The 19227-nt window shown below is 38.7% G+C and overlaps 1 protein-coding gene across 4 annotated transcripts in view; it reads left to right on the top strand.

The window, feature by feature from the left end:
• The window catches only part of CBFA2T2 (CBFA2/RUNX1 partner transcriptional co-repressor 2), an 84828-nt gene that overhangs the window by 41701 nt on the left and 23900 nt on the right, over positions 1-19227 (top strand). Inside the window, exon 1 of one of the 4 annotated variants that reach the window (XM_081324306.1) lies at positions 14199-14238. The exons of the other annotated variants lie outside the window; for them this stretch is intronic. The gene's annotated coding sequence lies outside the window, so the exon portion shown is untranslated. Of the gene's footprint in view, positions 1-14198; positions 14239-19227 lie in introns of those variants that run through there. 4 annotated transcript variants of the gene reach the window in all.

Genomic DNA, 19227 nt, shown 5'->3' with positions numbered 1-19227 from the left:
CAAATCTTCATCTGATACTTGGATATGTGGTTAAGAGTCTTGATGACTTTTCACTATTCTATATATCATTGAAGAATCTGGAAAGAACGAATTTTTGAATGGCAAGAGTGTTCTAAATTATCTATAAGGATGTTGTCATATTGTTTAAAGGATAGTTGTTAAAAGTGTTGTTTCTTCTCTATCAACTATTTCAGTATGGATATAAATATTAAATAAATAAGTTGTTATTTGTGGCTTTGTTTTTTGACTGCAATATTCCTTTCCTAGTTTTATGTTTGTATTCTTTTCTCTGAATTGATTTCCTGTTGGGACCCAAATTAACCAAGATCTCTGCGTTCCAAACCTAGATAAACTGTCCAAAATGATTAAAAGTGGTTTCTTTTTCAGTTATGACACATGAACCCATTAATGGTTTTACAGACGAAATGACTGAGCTGAGGTCAAGCAGTCAATGCAAAATGTTATTTTGAAAAAGGTCCATTTGATTCTTTCTGGTTAACAATTCATGATGAATATCCTGTGGGAGCTAGTGAGGCCATGATGCAATCATTGCTATTTCCAAGCAAGTTACATGGATGAAATAGGATTTTCCACTCTTACCTTCATAAAGAGCAAAATTCAAAAGGTTTTGTCAAATCCCCAAAGTGGTGGATGGAGGAAAAAGTTTGGGGAGTCCTGCCTTAATGAATCCATGCAATTTAAAGGGGTTGGATTTTAATAAATGTAAGTAGGCCTAGGATGAGCGTAGTAATGCCAGGAGATTAAGATTTTAATACTGTACACTGTAATCGAGGCATGTGCTTGATGAAATGGAAGTCAGGGGGTTTTGCATTCATATCAACAGAATCAACCAATCAACCTGTGTGGCCATTTCTTTTCATACTTGGCTCTCCATGAAGTAATTCCCTGAGTATTAGAGATTCTGCAAATGGGAAGGGTTGTTGGATTGAGGTGATTTAACTAAATATGCCTGCCTAGGGGGAAGACCACCTATAAATCTGGGAAAAGGTTATAAAGTTCTTTTAAAAGTATGCTTTAATTAAGCCTCTTGGGCAAGCTTGCCACTTACATGTGAGAAAGAGGCCTTAAACTCAGTTTGTTGATGAGGAAGTCATTTTGACCCTTCCTGTGTCTGTGTTAAGAGAAAATTATAGAAACCTGATACCACCTACATTTGTATGAAGCTGGATTTAAACACTATAGTCTCTCCTGACCCTTCATTTTCTGTAGGGATTGAGCCTAGTTGAGAATGGCAGGCAACAGTTAAAAGGAAATTTCTGCTCTTAAATAAGACTTAGACAGGATCTAAATTTAGAATTAACAAGAACATAATATAAAATTTTAAGGAGAAGAGAGAAAAGATTGTATTTAAAAATCTTAGCTTTATCTCAAACTCATTGAGAAAAATGGAAATATGGTTGAGTTTTAGGGTTTTTTTTAACACACCACCCCTTCTGCCAGTCCAATCTTCAAAAGAGAATCAAAAATGACATTACATACTCTAATAATTGCACACAAAGTATAATGAACTTTTTATAATCCTCTTCCAGGTAGCTCAGTTCTTTCCTTCCAGTTTAATTTTTTCAAGAACTTTATAAAATAATGAAGATGAGATATTATGTGTAGTCCAAAATTTAATTTTATATTTGTTAGGTATTATCAATTGTTAATGGAAATGGACAGTACTGAGGATGAAGCATATTTTTGCAGCTTATTTGATAGAAAATTGCACCTGTCATCCAATTTATTGAATATCAAGTAGTAAATATACAATTTTCTAAAATGATCACATCAGGATGAATTTGATTTAAATCAAATTTACTTAAATCAATGCTGAGGAATATTTAATGATTCAAATCACAATTTATTAGTCAGGAAAATCTTATCATTACTAATGAAAGTGGATTTTTTCCTGAATGTATATTTTTCAGTACTCAGAGACAGATGCAGGCTTTATTTTTAAAAGGTATATACCATACAAAAGAATTATTATTAATTAAATTGAATTAAAATAAAAGGGTATATATAAGCAATCACACACAAAAAAGTTTGTACCTATCCCATTTTGGAAGGGTTGCTAATCGCAATATGGAAGAAACAATAAAATATCCTCAGTATGAAGAAAGTTAATTGAACTTGATTTCCATTGAAATTGATAGTAGTTACGTTGGTCTCTGCATTAAATTAACTCATTAATTTTGTTGTTGTTGTTAGCTGCGAAGTCGTGTCCGACCCATCGCGACCCTATGGACAACGTTCCTCCAGGCCTTCCTGTCCTCTACCATCTTCTGGAGTCCATTTAAGCTCACGCCTACTGCTTCAGTGACTCCATCCAGCCATTTCATTCTCTGTCGTCCCTTTCTTCTCTTGCCCTCAATTTTTCCCAGCATTAGGTTCTTCTCCAGTGAGTCCTTCCTTCTCATTAGTTGGCCAAAGTATTTGAGTTTTAGCTTCAGGATCTGGCCTTCTAAAGAGCAGTCAGGGTTGATCTCCTCTAGGACTGACCAGTTTGATCGCCTTGTAGTCCAAGGGACTCGCAGGAGTCTTCTCCAGCACCATAATTCAAAGGCCTCAATTCTTTGGCGCTCAGCCTTTTTTATGGTCCAACTTTCACTGCCATACATTGCAACTGGGAAGACCATAGCCTTGACTATACGTACTTTTGTTGACAGGGTGATGTCTCTGCTTTTTAGTGTGCTGTCTAGATTTGTCATGGCTTTCCTCCCGAGGAGCAAGCGTCTTTTAATTTCTTGGCTACACTTCCCATCTGCAGTGATCTTGGAGCCCAGGAAAATAAAATCTTTCACTTACCTCCATTTCTTCCCCATCTATTTGCCAGGAATTGAGAGGGCCGGATGCCATGATCTTGGTTTTCTTAATGTTAAGTTTCAAGCCAACTTTTGCACTCTCCTTCTTCACCCGCAACAAGAGGCTCTTTAGTTCTTCTTCACTTTCTGCCATTAGAGTGGTATCATCTACATATCTTAGGTTGTTGATATTTCTTCCGGCAATCTTAATTCCAACTTTTGATTCATCTAACCCTGCCTTTCTCATGATGTGGTCTGCATATAAGTTAGTAGGCCATAAATACAACTAATCTTTTTTATTGGAAGTGGCAAATTTTAAGGTAATTTAAGCAATGGCTCAAATCCTGAAAATGAAAACAGATTTGGTTTACATTATTTTTTCCTGTTTGGTACTGTGCATTTCCTGAACTTTTCTGAATTTTGCCATGGGATGTAATGGAGCCAGAGAAAGTTCAGAGGAGGGCATTTAAGATGATCAATAGTCTAGAAAGGTGGTGAATGAGTGGGGACCTGATTGAGGTGTACAGAATTATACATTGTGTGTATAAAGCAGACAAGGATAAGTTATTTTCCCTTCCCCAGAATATTAGAATCAGAAGTCACCCAATGAAACTGAATCTGAAAGAATGAGGACAGGCAAAAGGATTTTTTTTCTCCACAACATGTAATTAAACTTTGGAATTCACTATCATGAGATATGGTGCTGGCTACCAACTTACCTGACTTTTAAAAATGGACCAATTCATAAAAGTCATGGGGACCAGCGGTATTTGATGGTTGTATGCCAGGGAACTTGTGGGTTTCCTTGTGTACTTAGTGGGCCAGTGTAAGAACGAATTGTTCAACTAGATAGGCCCATGTCTAATCTAGCAGGGCACTGCTTAGCTTCTTATGTTTTAACAAGTGTGCGTACTGATTGGAAAACATAATAATAAAATATACTGATTGGCAAGTAGAGCCTTGAATCTACAAACATGTGCTTTGACCATGTGTAGAGGAAAAGATGGACTAGTAATGAAAACTATTGTGAATTAATGGAATTCTTGTTTGCCCTCCTGAAGTGTGTAAGAACATCAAATGCTAAAAAAGCTAGAACTTTCCAATGTTGGGTGGAAGATATAATGATTTAGGAGATTATCAATAGTTAACATATGGTAATACAGTGTGCTTGCATTTGCAAGGAAATTGGCTGATTGCTTTCCTTGGCAGGAGTGAGGTGGAGCTTTGGCTACAGAAGCATGATTCTTGAGCAATGGAAGGGAAAATCAATGTAGTTCTTTCTGCAATGCATATGGAAATATGTGATATGTGAAAAATTATGCCTTGAATTGAAGCTATCAACATGTGCTACAGTTTGAAATATATTTCTGGGAGTAAAAGACTTTATTTTTATTTTTGCATTTTTAATGCAATCAGACAGCCCCTCCCTCCCCTTAATAATTTGAATTTTTGGATGTGAGGCATTTTTTTAATTAAGCAGACAAGATTTCCCACACATTAAATTAAGCTAGCATATACTTTAGAGACCATGTCACATTGCAAACACATTGTTCGATGTGCCATGGCTAATTTTATCGATGCTTGTTGAACATACTATGCTTGCCAGGTTCACACAAAACAGTAAGCCATAAACCATCATTTGCAAATCACAATGGCCAGATTTGGTTATGAACCCATAATCAAGGAAATCACAGTATGTAGCATGGTGATTGAACCCAGCTTCATTGTTCTAGTAAAATTTAGTTTTGGGGATAGGAGATCAAGGCACTAGAACTGGGCTGATTCTTTGAAAGTAGTGCTCTGAAATGTGTGGGACTATACAAATCCAGTTTCTTTTGACCAGCCAGGCAAGTAGCTTGGATGAATAAAGATTTATGGTTATACTTACAGCTCTCAATTTGTTCAAAGCCAAGCCACCAATACAACTTATTATGGTACTATGTTGAGCTCACTCTCCAATTTTGCACAATTAGAACTTATCTAATCCAAATTTTTAAGATTAGTTCTTCAAGTCCCTAATTGTTTCCCTAATACAACTAGAGATAGGATTCAGAAAAGCGGTGGGTAGAATATGGGCAATAGTATTTGAGTGATTATACTCAATCTTTCCCCCCCTCCCCCCCAGCCTAGCCACATTAATTGTGAGTTATTATTTTCAATCTACATGTAAGCAGGCAGTGGCAACTAAAGTCTAAATTTGGGCTTCTCCCCAGGTCTTCTACTTAGCATGGGATATAATCACATCAAAGAACTTATTAAAAAGCAGATACAGAGCACCAATTGGACCTGGCCAGGACTCCAATCTTTATTGCCGATGAATCCAACAGATACTTTGCTTTCCCATGGTATACTTAACTAAACTTGAATAATTAAACCCAACATGCCGTTAGTTACTCTGTCATGTTGCTTAGCAGTCCTTGAAGGTCAATATAGGAAAATTCCTTACCTCAAGAGACAATGCCTCTGTGACTCTGGACATACAGAAACGATAGAGCATGTGCCTACATTACAGAGACTTTCATACTAGACTCATCTCACTCTTACTGCAAAAATAGCCACGGTAGGAGGTCAATTATACATCATCCTGCTGCTTTCAGATACTAACCTTGTCACAACATACTGTGTTACCAGGTTCTATGCAGCAGCACCTAAAATTCATCAGATGACATCTATGCTATAACTTAGATTTAATGATTTGCCGTATTAGATTGCTCTGTAACTTCCACATGCTAACTTTTTGGGCTTTCTTACACAAATCTACTGCTTCTATCCCTTCTTCTAGATTCTTGGTTATTATACATTGTTGTTGTTAGTTGCGAAGTCGTGTCCGACCCATTGCGACCCCATGGACAACATTCCTCCAGGCCTTCCTGTCCTCTACCATCTTCTGGAGTCCATTTAAGCTCATGCCTACTGCTTCAGTGACTCCATCCAGCCACCTCATTCTCTGTCGTCCCCTTCTTCTCTTTCCCTCAACCTTTCCCAGCATTAGGTTCTTCTCCAGTGAGTCCTTCCTTCTCATAAGGTGGCCAAAGTATTTGAGTTTCAACTTCAGGATGTGGCCTTCTAAAGAGCAGTCAGGATTGATCTCCTCTAGGACTGACCGGTTTGATCGTTTTGCAGTCCAAGGGACTTGCAGGAGTCTTCTCCAGCACCATAGTTCAAAGGCTTCAGTTCTTTGGCGCTCAACCTTTCTTATGGTTCAACTTTCATAGCCATACATTGCAACTGGGAAGACCATAGCCTTGTCTATACGCAGTTTTGTTGGCAGGGTATTATACATACTGCCAGTTTTTAATTCATTTATCTTTTATGTCTTCTAGCTTTTCATAATTTTTTAAATTTTTTAGTTATTTATGCTTCTTTAATGACCATACCCACTTTCTGTATGCTAGTCTATGACTGTAATAAAGATTTGATTTGATTTGATTTAAAGATTTATGGAGATTTATATAGAATTGTTCCAAAGGAATTCCATCTAGTGCTGTGTAGTAAATGCAAGTGCTATTTCTAGTTTAGATTCTTGTTTTCTTTTTCCTGCCTGCATGATATAACAGTCTTGAAGGCATTCTGTTTTGGGCACAGAAATTATTTCCACTTGGCCCTTATTTGGCTAACAGACTAACCTACCTCCAGACTGTTTGCATGTGATTCTGTAAGATTTGGTTCTTGCCCACATCTGTTTCCAAGTTTACATCCTTTCAAAGCTGCTCCCAGTTTGTATGCAAAGCTACTTGGCATTTTTCTAAGCATCTCCCATGCATATTATAAAGCAACTCTGGGTGGTTTACAATTGTTAAAATATATTTTAAAAAACAAAGAATACCCAAAATATAAAACAGCACAAGACAAAGAACAATAACGCTAGAGGGGAAATAAAAGAAGAAAGGGGGACCAGTCATCCTCTCCAAAGGCCAAGTTCTCAAGAACCAGGTCTTTAAAGTCTTTTGAATCCCAACTGTTCAAATTTCACAGGGGGCGGGGGACCTTCTCCTAGAGTTCAGGCATTGCTACAGAGAAGGTGCACCCCTGGGCTCTTGATAAGATGGGATTATTTAATTGATGGAACCCAGAGTGTGCCAACCCTGCTAGATCAAACTGGTTTGGCAGATATTATGGGAGACAGGAGATCCCTCATTCCAAAGGATTTGCACATCCTGGCTTTTATAACACCCCTTCAGAAGCCAGGTACAATTCCTAGGCACATGGAGTGTTAAGGGGGAGACTTGCATCTGTAAATCCCAACAGCAAGGTGGTGAGAAACAACTATTAATTGGATTAATTGTAGATAAGACCTGGCTGAGCAAGGCAAGCAGTCCAATGTCAAGCCAAAGATTTATGATATCAGATCAAGGGATGGTTGCCATGTTAACAGAATCTTATAGTTGTTAGAGGAGGCAGCTTCCTGCTTCTTTCCCACAACCAAATGTAGTGAGGAGGTCAGTAGGAAGTTGCAAATTCCAAGCCAGCAGGCAGGTAAGTGACTCCTGCCAGGGTGGGAGAGGGAGTGTGGGGATGCTCGGGAGAGGCAGTGAGGGCCAGGTGTGGTGTAGGGTCAGGGAAGGTTGCATGAGGGTGCACTAAGGTGTTCAACTGTTCAACACAGAGCAAGAATAGAGAGGCTGGGGGAGGATGTGTAGGAGGGAAAGATTTACTCCAGTGATTCAAGACCTTCCCTGCCAGCTTCACCATTGATTTTCTGGAATCAAAGTTGCAAATGATGATCACATGATTGCTGGTCTCTACAATTGCTTATAATTGTAAACTGGTTGCCAAATGCCCAGATTGTAATTGCATGATGGCAGGGCTGCTAGGATGGCTGAAACAATGAAGATCAGGCATAACCTCTATTCATTCAGTGCCTTGTAACTTAACGGTTGCTGAACAAATGGTCATAGGTCGAGGACTGACTATAAATGCATCCTGTTCCATGTGCATTACTTACTGCTCAGGCAAAACAGTACATGGACTAATTTGCCTGGGTGCATGAATTCATAATATAAAAAATGAGTAGTTTCTGTTGCAGAGATGGTGAATACCTTTTCTCTTCAAGAGTGTACTCACCAACCAGCCACATAGAAAGGCTGATGCCTTCAGTGGGTATAGATCACAAATTACCGGTAGGTAGATCATTGATTTTTCCTTCCTTCATTCTCCTCTCTACTTCTTCATAACAGAATAAATCAGATTATTCTAGCCAGAAATCTGACCTGGCTGCTTGTTGAGGATTATTGAAATTTGGCTGTGGGCAGCATAAAAATGTAAGTTGAGTGTGCAGGTTACCTGTCTCAATTTATTCTCACCAGCATTAGTGCTCCAAGGGGCAAACTAAGAGCTTTCCTTTTAACTGGGGCTTGAAGCTGAGACCTCATGCTAAGCATACATTGTGTCAATGAACTGTGAAGCAACACAGCACATTATTTTGTGATGAGCACTGAGCTTAACACTGAGCTAGTACCAAATGCTGCTGCTCTCAAAAAGCTCTCAGAATTGCTGTATTGTTTCTGTAGATCACTACCTATTTCTGATGCATACTGTCTGATGGCCCTGTGCTATGGGAGTGAGTGCATTTCTTTGCAATCCATATTGCATGGCCTTTCAAGGATGCAGCAGGGAATAGTGTGACCTTGTAATCATCTTAGACTGCAAGAATAATTGTTGTAATCCTTCCAAATTTTATTGTCAGGCATATTGTGCCACTTCAGTTTCCTTTGCATATGGTGATGGATTTTTTTTAAAACACAGTCAACCTTCCACACTATGATACTTCCAGCAGAGTAGCTGTGAATCCTGGAGCATTTAATCCAATGCATTAGAAGAGGCCCAGAGTAGGAAAGGCAGGACATACTTGCCCAGAAGCTGAGCAAATTTTCCTGAGGTAACCCACGCCTTACTCTCAAGTGTGAGCTCTCACAGTCCATCATATGTTCCTATTCACAGTTTGGCTTCTGGGCTGGAGAAAATGCTTATCAGGTAAATAGCATGTCCTTAGTTTTGAATGCAAAAATATAAAAATTAGGCAATGTAGGGTTGTGCACCAAACTTCTACTTTGGATGATGATTCTAATCATTTCAGAGCTTAGGGTTTACTTGCTTGCCAAATCTTTGATTTGTGGGTGGCCTGGAATTGCTCTTGTAATTCTTATAGATCCTAAGTTGTTAAAAAAAATGTATGTGAAGAATGTTGCTCCTCGCCCTACGTTTCAAAGACAGCATAATTATATTTCACTTTAGAATAAGAGTAAATATGTATTTCATGTTGAAGGGTTGGAAGATGTGTTGGGTCTGGAATTTAAAGGAGACTTAATAATGGGAACTATCACTCCAGAGTATTCTTCAGTTTTCCTTGTTATGACTGACCAGTTCTGTGCTTGGAGTCATTAATCTTTCTCATGTTTTCTTGGTTGAAGCGTATGAGAAACAGATGTTCACATCTGGAAAGTTTGTGCTTGGTTTCTTTGTTGAAGTAAAATAGAGATTGCTGGAGGAAAAAGTAAAGCTTGGACTGTATTTTGCCCAATACGTGAAACTTATCTGCCACATTATTAAACTTCTGTCATATTCAACTTTAGTCAATATTTAAAGCATAGGGATGGAGATTAATGCACTTTTTATTAGATTTCTAGAAATTTCCCAAAGACCATTGTCCTCTATATAACTACTGTACAATGAGCTCTTCTGAATTTTAGCAGCCAGGTCTTCGGACTAACAATTTTTTCAACTGTTGAGTTAGAGCAACCTTTTTGCAGATCTCTGTTCTATACCATTGAATTATGGATGTTTCTAGAAAATGTATGTACAAGTAACTGTACTAAGAATCAATTATTGGATAAGTAGTGTAATCATGAGACTTAGCTGTGAGTGCCTGAGTCCTTGGTATGCTGTGCCACAATCATGAACTCATATAATTTTTTTAAACAAAGTTGTGATTCTCTTAGCTTAACTTTTACCACAATCTTTAATTTGGATATAGTAGTGATTCCTCTTTCAGGGTTTTCATAAGAAAGTGTGGTTTCTCATAATGTACACACTTGTGACCATGCATAAATTAGCATGAAATAGGCAAATCATGTTGTTATTTTGAAAAACTTTGTCTCACTTCTTGGTCATCTCATGCTTACAATCTTTTTTGGCATTCTTTTATGTCACTTTACTTCCTTCACACCGATCCAGCACTCTGCTACCATAATAATTTATCCTCCTGTGATCATGTGTAAATCTATATTGGCATAATTTTATTTCCTGATTGTCTACAAACTATGGATTTGATTGTATAACTTACTACACTGCTGCCTACGATTTTTATTCTACCCTTTTCTGTTGCCCAAAGATTTACTGTGCTCATTTGAAAACAATCATTGCTTTTTTATTATTTTTGCTTCCCTGTATACTTCCAGAACGCTTTGCAGTATTATTTTTCTGACTTCATTCAAAATCCGTCTTTAACATCTCTTTTCACAAAGCCTTTGGCATAACCTATTAGTTATCATTCCCTGTCTTGACTTAGCCAATCAACAAAGATTAAGCAGCATATGTAATTGAAAATGCTATTGTGTTATCATAATCCCCCTTTTTTTGTATCCATCGGGTTCAATCTTAACTTGCATGATACTTGGAGCTGGGAAAGGATTAGGCTCTATTTTAAGTTAAATAGATCAGGGCTTTTCAACAGTGGTACAAGTACCACTGGTAGTACTTTGGTACCTGGCAGGTGATATGCAACCTAGACAAGTGTAGCAGGGGCAGATGAGCTGAAGTGGTGGCAGCACAGCACAGGCCTGGGGAAGTGTCAGTTGGAGCTGCGGTGTTTCTGGGGCTCTGCTGAGGGCCCAGGATCGGCACATACAGCTCCAGCTCCAGAGCGCTTCCGGCAGCCTCTGCTATCACCGGGAATAGCAGACAGGCCTTGGGGTGAGAGAGTCAGCTGGAGATGCAGGGCTTGGCAGAGGCCAGGATCAGCGCGTGCAGTTCCAGCTGATCAGCGCTGTGTGCAATGGCCCACCAGGCAGTGGGTGACTGCATGGGAGAATGAGACTGGGGTTGCAACTATTGCTGGAGCTTTCCCTGAGCCCCAGAGAGTGGTGCATCTAGAAGAAAAAAGGAGGGGGGGAGAGGAGAGGATATAAAAGGAGGAGGTTCTGGTGGGAGAGGGAGAGAAAAAAAAAGACGGGACGGACAGAGAGAGGGAAAAGAGGAGAGGTTTCTGTGAGACAAGCAAAGGGATCAACGAAGGAGTAGAGGTTGTGAAAGAGAGAGGAGAAGGAGAGAGGAAGGAGGGCCACCTGACCACCAAGGTAGTGATGCATATTAATAAATAGGGATAAATTTGTCATACGTTCATCAGTGCAAAGGGAAAGTGATTCAGCAGAGGAAGAAATTAAAATGTACCAGTTTTAATTTCTTCTTTTGCTAAATCACAATCCCCCCCTTTTTTTTGGCCATCAGGTTTTTGACACCTTGCTCTGGTGATGCTCAAATATTATCATGTCCTAAAAGTGGTACAATCTGTAAAAAGGTTGAAAAGCACTGATATAAATTGTTACTCAGGAGATAAATAAACCAGTGGCTTACATGCATAGAAGAAAGTTGATGACATCACAATTTTGATGGGATTATATCAGACTTGTAGATAACCCTATTATCAGTGAAGAATGTTGCTGAAAAGATGCTCTTATAGCAAGAGTCTAAAATTGCAGAAATTTTCGACCATTGTGGAAATCTTTGTATAATGACAAGTAGTTTGCTTTGATTGTTGATTGCTTCTGTATCTGAACATTTTATTGTTCTTATAGAAAAGATGGGATAAGAAATCATTGTAAAGATACAATTTATGGGTATGTGACATTTCTCCAGTATTATTGGAAGATAGCTTCAAAAAGATTTGATGACCTGGCTCTGCTGACTTGCTGGTGCTTACAGAGCAGTAATCAACCTTGGGATTGGTTAGCACATTGAAAACACTCCCCCTGCCATTTTAACTTTTAATTCATTCCATCCTTGTTTTACCTGGCTCCTTTTATTGAAATATGGTATTTTTATATAGCTTTAATGGCTTTTAATTGTAACCGTCCAGAGCCGCTCTGAGAGATGGACGGCATCTTAATTTGATAAATAAGATAATTAGTAATTAGTAATTAATATCTTTATAGCTACAGAAAGCTCTTAGTTGAATGAAAGCAGATATATGTGTCCCAGGATAACGTTGCAGCATCCAATCTGGATCGGTCACTGGGACCGAAGTTTAGTCTTCTGAGCTTTTGGACTCGTGCTGGAGCCCATCCTCAGGGAACTTCCTCTACATGTATGTATGTATGTATGTATGTATGTATGTATGTATGTATGTTTTTAAATAATGGAATACACTGCTCTGTTAACCTTTGCACATATTTTTATTGCTGAATTGAATATAAAATGAAGCAGCTGTGTGTGGGAGAGATACGTATTTATTTTCGAATTATCTAGTATCTTGTCCATGCTTCAAGGGTTGAATGCTACAAGCTGTGAGAGCTCACAAGAGGTGTGAAATCCCTTCCCCTCCCACTACATCCTGTGAAATCTGAATGCCAAGGGATTGCTTTCCATCAGTGCTCTGACATTCACTTCTCTAAACATTATGATCATATATGGCTTTCTGTGAGGAAGGAGCATGGAAGAAAACAGCAATATGATTAATAATATTATAGATACTAATGTTGTTTCAGTAAAGAGGCCTGTTTCCAAAATGCTGCATGTACTTTTTCAAGTCTATCATGGTTAAGAATATAAAAATATCTTATCAACAGATTGTAAATAAAATATATTTTCTGCCTATCTGAAGTGACAGGCACCAGTCCAACTCATTTTACCAGCTGTGAGCAAGGTAGTATCCTCACCCTTTTATATTCTATCTCTGAATAAATCCAGATCAGATCAGTTCTAAAGGAACAGATTAGGCAAACCATCCAAATGTTTTCTCTCTCTGCTTAGATTTGGGAACAGTTTGTTTTTCTCATTTATTCCTTCTTAGCCTCATCAAAGTTTTCAGGAAATGATGAAGCTAAACTGCAGAGGGATATAGAGATTGGTGAACTATCTATATTGAAAATACTTCTATTCAATAAGTTTATTGAAATATGTAAAAGAAAACAATGGAAATCAGTGATCTAAAAGGAATAATTTGTATGGCCTTGAATCTTGAAACAAATCTGGATATTTTCTATAAAGCATTTCTTTCAGGCTTTCTGAAAACAATTTTAATTAAATGTTCTACTTGGTTCTTCCAAGATTTCTTTTCTTTTTTGAGAAGGAGAACCCTTTTTTAATGTCAAAAATGTGGATTCCTTTGTGGTAGTAGTTATTTTTGTTGTCTGAAATAAATTCAGTGACGAAGTAGTACTATCTATGCACATTCCATGAGTAAGTGAATTTGTATATATTGATTAAAACAGCACCTATGTACAATTATTATTTTCTTGTAGGGGTGAGAGAGCTCTCTGAAACCCAAGTAAAATAAGATGGTGACACACTACTCCTTCCCATTCCCATATCAGACAGACTTGTTCAATAAACAAACAAACGACAAAGATTTTTTTAATGTATTCTTTCCTCGTGTCCCTCATTATTTCTATTCTGGTGAGGAAATCCCATTTTGCATGGTTAAAGAAACCATTGGTTTCAGTCAGAATAGCCACTCTCTTTTGTTACAGGACACATTAGGCAAGTGGTGTCAGGTCATCCAGTCAAGGACTTGGCAAAAAATTATAGAACTCTTGACTTTTCACAGCTAAATTCTAGGATTTAACAGACGTTTCATTTGTCCAGCTTGGCTAAATAAAAATCATTAGTGCAGGTACGAAGACATTTGATTGTAATAAGTACCTCTTATTCATGTGAGGGCTCAAATCTTTTTCTTCTTACTTATTAACATACTGTTTAGTGTTTAGTAGCCTTGAACACTTATTCTGTCAAGCATTCAGAACCACCAGTCCTCTGCTTATCACAAATGGATGTGGGCAAGGCTGAGGTTCCCAAGAACGTTTGTCTTTGCTCCTCAGATGTGTTTATGGTACAGCCACTGGACATGCAGCTGCGAAAATGCTGCTCGTGGGGCTGGTCCTTTCCATTTCTCTCCTAAGCTATCTCTGTATTTCTTTCATCACCCCAAGCAGTGAACTACATTTTGTGCTCAACAGTATGAGGGGATTGTTTGATTTTCCATGTTTTATACTTATCAGGGACATCTTGCAATAAATCAGGTTCTTCAGGGATCCAAGTCTCACCATTTGGAACTGCTATTTTACTTGAATCAGAAACTTATTGGTAAAATGTCCATTTTCTTTAACAGAAAGAACTGAGTTAAAGAACTAACCTATATGTGTTTTTTTCTTTTTTGAGATAATGCCTCCCCTTTCAAATGTGAAAAAAGTAGCTTGATGGAAGCTGAAAACAGATGGTGAGCAGCTGAAGTGTGTTCAAAATAAGCATTTAGGTTGGGGAGGTGACAAGCCATATTTACTTTCTTACCCACTCACAGTAATATTCTCTTTTAGCTGTTTTAAAATACTTAAGACACCAACTACCTGGGAAACACAACAGATTGATGTTGTAGTATGAGGACTCCTTATTATGTTGATGAAAAAGCAACACAAATGTCCAGCCCTTTTCAGATACTAAGTGAAACTTTTGTTCTCTTTTCCTAAATTGCCCTTCTGGAATATCTTGCCCTAAAATGTAATTTATCATATTAGGATAGGTTTTTATTTTTAAAATATTCCTTTTTTAAAAAATGAACTGGTAGCAATAGGTTAATAAGAACATATCTCTTTGGAATTCAAAGTAAAGTCTCTGACTTGCTTTGAATTTCAACATGCCAATCATGTGAGGGGTTTTTTTAAAAGAAAACTCTATGTCTCCCTGCATTCTGTTTTACTAGAAGTGAAGTGAGTAAAGCACTGCAATTAGAAGCATGAGAAAATGGAATATGCATAATATGGACCACTAGCAATGCATAAAAATGGAGGAATTCATGGTGGTTTTTTTTTAAATCATTGAATAGATTTGTTTTTATGGGTTATTTTTCAGGTTAATTTGAGGTGCTCTCTTTAAGTTTTCTCTCTTAGAATACTGATTTAGACATTGTTTTTCCAGAGAATGATTCAGTATTATATATGTATTAGTAAATAAAGGGCACCGATGTAGACTTAAAACCCGTTTTAGTAATTTATATACTCTGGATTAGCATACGAAAGTTATTGAGCTTTTCATTGTGGCTTGATAAAAGTAGGTGTTAATTGGTTCATTAATGACAAAATGCCATGCTATCTTCAAACAATTATTTTGTAAATGACCACTATTATTAAACTAATTATTCATCCTGCAATAAATTTCCCTCTGAGTTCACTTATAAATCTTCTGCCCTGATTCCTAGCCATGAATTTAAGAGGGTAGATTATAGCTGGCAAAAGTTTAAACTGGGAGGTTAGACTTGTAGAGATTTACTTGACCTCTGAAAATCCCAAGGGAATCAATTTTTTCTTCAAAAACGTGATGCTGTTTTCAGGCCCTTAAGTTAGGATAAACTAAAGCTATATCAGAGTAGAAGTTCATTTTCATTTGATTGAAATAACAATAACAATATTTACTGCTGAGAAATACAATTTCTATGCCTACCTAGTGGCAGTAACATAAAAAACAAATGGGGACAAAAAGGGTAGGGGGAAAAAAGCAACTTATGCTGGATATCATAGGTGAAATTTCAAATTTCAAAAGAGTTTGTACGTTTGTAATAATAATAAAAAACATGATGGCAGTCAACAGGACATAAGTGGGAGTAAGCCATGAAGATTATGATTTCTAGGTACAGAGCCTAGAGTCTAGGCCCTAGAGACTGTAGGATATCTTTCCCATTGGTTTCAGTCCATCACTATAATGTATCAACCTCAAGAAAGGAATAACGGCCTGGAAGCAATGGATGACAGATTTTTATAAATTATCAATTTGGTAAAATAGTCAACCTTAGTTTGTCTCCTGCTGGCCCTTGAACTATTTTTTTTCTGCCCTACTTTTTATACTAGTAGAACTAAACTATAGTTCTTGCCCAAGTACTTGAAGCTCTGTTGCTAAATGGTACAGTAATAAAATAAAATGTCACATAAATGCTGCTGCATCCATTGTAAATGCATGCCAAACACACAAATCACAACTGTGTGACCTATGTGCAGTGATGGCCTCAAATTGGATTTGATTCAGATTCTTCTTTTTCACCTCCAGTGTAACTTTGAACAGTCTGCATTAATGGTCAGTACGCAAGGATTACATGCACTTGAACACATCCATGCAACTTTCTTGGCAGTTGTAGGAATGGATTTTGCCATTGTTTCTAATGGATTTGATTTGATTTGACTTTCCACTCAAGGCTATAATCCTGAGACTCCCTGGTGGTTCCCCCCCAAAATTCTCACAAAGTCTGGCCTTGATAGTTTTTGTGTCCAGACAAAGGTCTGCCAGGTGCTGCAGTCTGCATTCAAATCATTTAAGTGCATGGAATTGTATGTTAGAATTCTGTTTCACAGTTGCATATGTGCCTATAGAATATGAATCTTGCCCAACAAGCTCCTTTTTTAAGGAGCAGTATAGTAGCTCTTGAGGTATGTTCATCCATATTAATAGAATTAATTTTTCTGCACTGAACGCAATGATAGGGAACGTACTTCAATGCATGTGGTGGGTACTCAGTTTGGAAGGGCTGGTCCCGGATTCACTGTTTCCTGAAATTCAAGAACTTTGTGAATAATTTTCTCAAGTTCTTAATGCATAATGTTAAGCAGAAAACATAATAGATATCAGTGGCAGTTGTTCTAATACAGGGGAAAGCAAACATCTGGGTTAGGGGGCCACAACTTATGAGTTGGAGGGCTGCAGGAGATCTTCCAGTGGCATCATTGGAAAGTGTGGGATTCAAAAAATTGGCCCATTTGTTCATAATTTAGAGGTTTTTACAAATGGAAATAGAAACAACTCCTCCTCCCGCTCTTATTTTAACTTCTTTTTAAAGTTGTACAAATTCATTGGTTATTTTGCAGAATTTCAGTATCCTGATATTGATTCAAGGGCCAGTGGGGAAATGCATGTGGCCAGCAGTCAGTGGGTTGAGCATCTCTCCTAGTGTGTTATAAAACAGACCTTTCCCACTGTAATTTTGTAAATAACAGGTTGCTTCGTATCTTTTGTCTGTTATGTGACAAAACTTTTAATGAAGAGCTGCTGTCATGACTATTATTATTGGAGAGAACCCAAACCATTTTTTCCTTCCTTTGCTGTCTTAGTTTGGTTTTTTTCTTTTCAGAAATAGGGTCTGCCAACTCCAGCAGAATGTGTGACTTAAACAGGTGTTTTGAATTTCCACAGGGTTTTTAGGTGAAGGACAGTAAAAGTCAGCACTGTCTACAGAAGTGTTCTTATGCTAGTTAAAATCCTCACCTATTTTCACACTCTGACACTTCTTCCTACTTCTAAATCCAATGAACAGATTACCATCAGAAGATGTACGATAGCACTTTATTATTTATTTAGTTAATTTCTATATTACATTTCACTGAGGCAACTTTAGGCGGCTTACGGTCTTTCAATAAAATACCATATAAAACATTAAAATAATAAAAGACCATAAATTTAAAATTCAGATTGAAATGCTGAGATTCTATTTTACTTGACTTTGGGTTTTCCATTTTCCTGGCTTACCAGTTCTTGTTTCTCTCTGGAGAAATTTTCCTGATACAGCAATCAAAATACCTCAGGTTGCTAGAAATGCCTTCTTTAACCATAGTAGAAAGCGCAGTTGCTTTCTTACTTGCTTTTACTGTATTACCCATTTTTAAAATTAGATCAGTTCATGATTCTGGGATGACTTCATGTTTTAGATTACTTGGTCTATTAAAACTAAATTAATAATACAATGGCAAGAACATCTCCATATGATGAGTGTTGTGGCGTGTCAGCTTCCGCAATTCCTGCATGAAGCGGACTATCTGGACCCGTACCAGTCCGGTTTCAGACCCGGTTACAGCACGGAAACGGCATTGATCGCACTGGTAGATGATCTCTGGCGGGCCCGGGACAGGAGCTGTTCCTCTGTTTTGGTCCTACTTGACCTCTCAGTGGCTTTTGATACCATCGACCATGGTATCTTGCTGCGATGGCTCGAGGGGTTGGGAGTGGGAGGCACTGTTTTACGATGATTCTCCTCCTACCTCTCGGGCCGTTCACAGTTTGTATTGGCAGGGGGGCAGAGATCCACCCCGAGGCCCCTTTCTTGTGGGGTGCCTCAGGGGTCAGTTCTCTCCCCCCCTCCTGTTTAACATCTATATGAAGCTGCTGGGTAAGATCATTCATGGTTTTGGGGTGAGGTATCACCAATATGCGGATGATACCCTGTTGTTCATCTCCACCCCAAACCAACCCAGTGATGCCCTTGACGTGATGTCCCGGTGCCTGGAGGTGGTACAGGTCTGGATGGGAAGGAACAGGCTCAGGCTCAACCCCTCCAAGACCGAGTGGCTGTGGATACCGGCATCTCGTATTGTCCAACATGTTCCATCTCTTTTGATGGGGGGGAGGTATTGCCCCCCCTCTGAAAGGGCTCGCAACTTGGGTGTCCTCCTGGATTCACGGCTTAATTTGGAAGAACTTTTAACTGCTGTGACCAGGGGGGCCTTTGCACAGGTTCGCCTGGTGCACCAGTTGCGCCCCTTTTTGGACCGAGATGCCCTATGCACGGTCACCCATGCCCTTGTCACTTCTCGCCTGGATTACTGTAATACTCTCTACATGGGGCTGCCCTTGAAGTACACCTGGAGGCTTCAGCTGGTGCAAAATGCGGCCGCGCGGGTACTTATGGGAGTTCCTCGATACTCCCATGTTACTCTACTCCTGTGCAAGCTTCATTGGCTTCCAGTTGTCCTCCGGGTGCGATTCAAGGTGCTAGGAATTACCTTTAAAGCCCTATATGGCTTAGGCCCGGGGTATTTGCGAGACCACTTGCTGCCATTGTCAACCTCCCATCGCCCGGTTCTCTCCCACAGGGTCGGCCTACTCAGAGTTCCGTCAGTTAAGCAATGCCGGCTGGCGACCCCTAGGGGGAGAGCCTTCTCTGTGGGCGCGCCGACCCTCTGGAATGAGCTGCCTCCAGAGCTGCAGATGGCCCCTGACCTTCAGTCCTTTCACCGTGACCTGAAGACGTGGATGTTTCAACAATCGGGCCTGGACTGACTATGGTTTTAAATTTGGTTTTATGGGGTTAAATTACTATGTATTGAACATATCTACTGTTTAATTCTTTTTTAAATTTTGTATTTTCATGTTCTTTTTTAGTTTTTATTGTTGTGAGCCGCCCTGAATCCTTAGAGAGAAGGGCGGCATATAAATATAATCAATCCAATCAATC

Source organism: Vipera berus, assembly GCF_964194415.1.
Source record: "Vipera berus genome assembly, chromosome: 3".
Classification (NCBI taxonomy): Eukaryota; Metazoa; Chordata; class Lepidosauria; order Squamata; family Viperidae; genus Vipera; species Vipera berus.
This window is presented reverse-complemented; position numbering and strand designations above follow the sequence as displayed.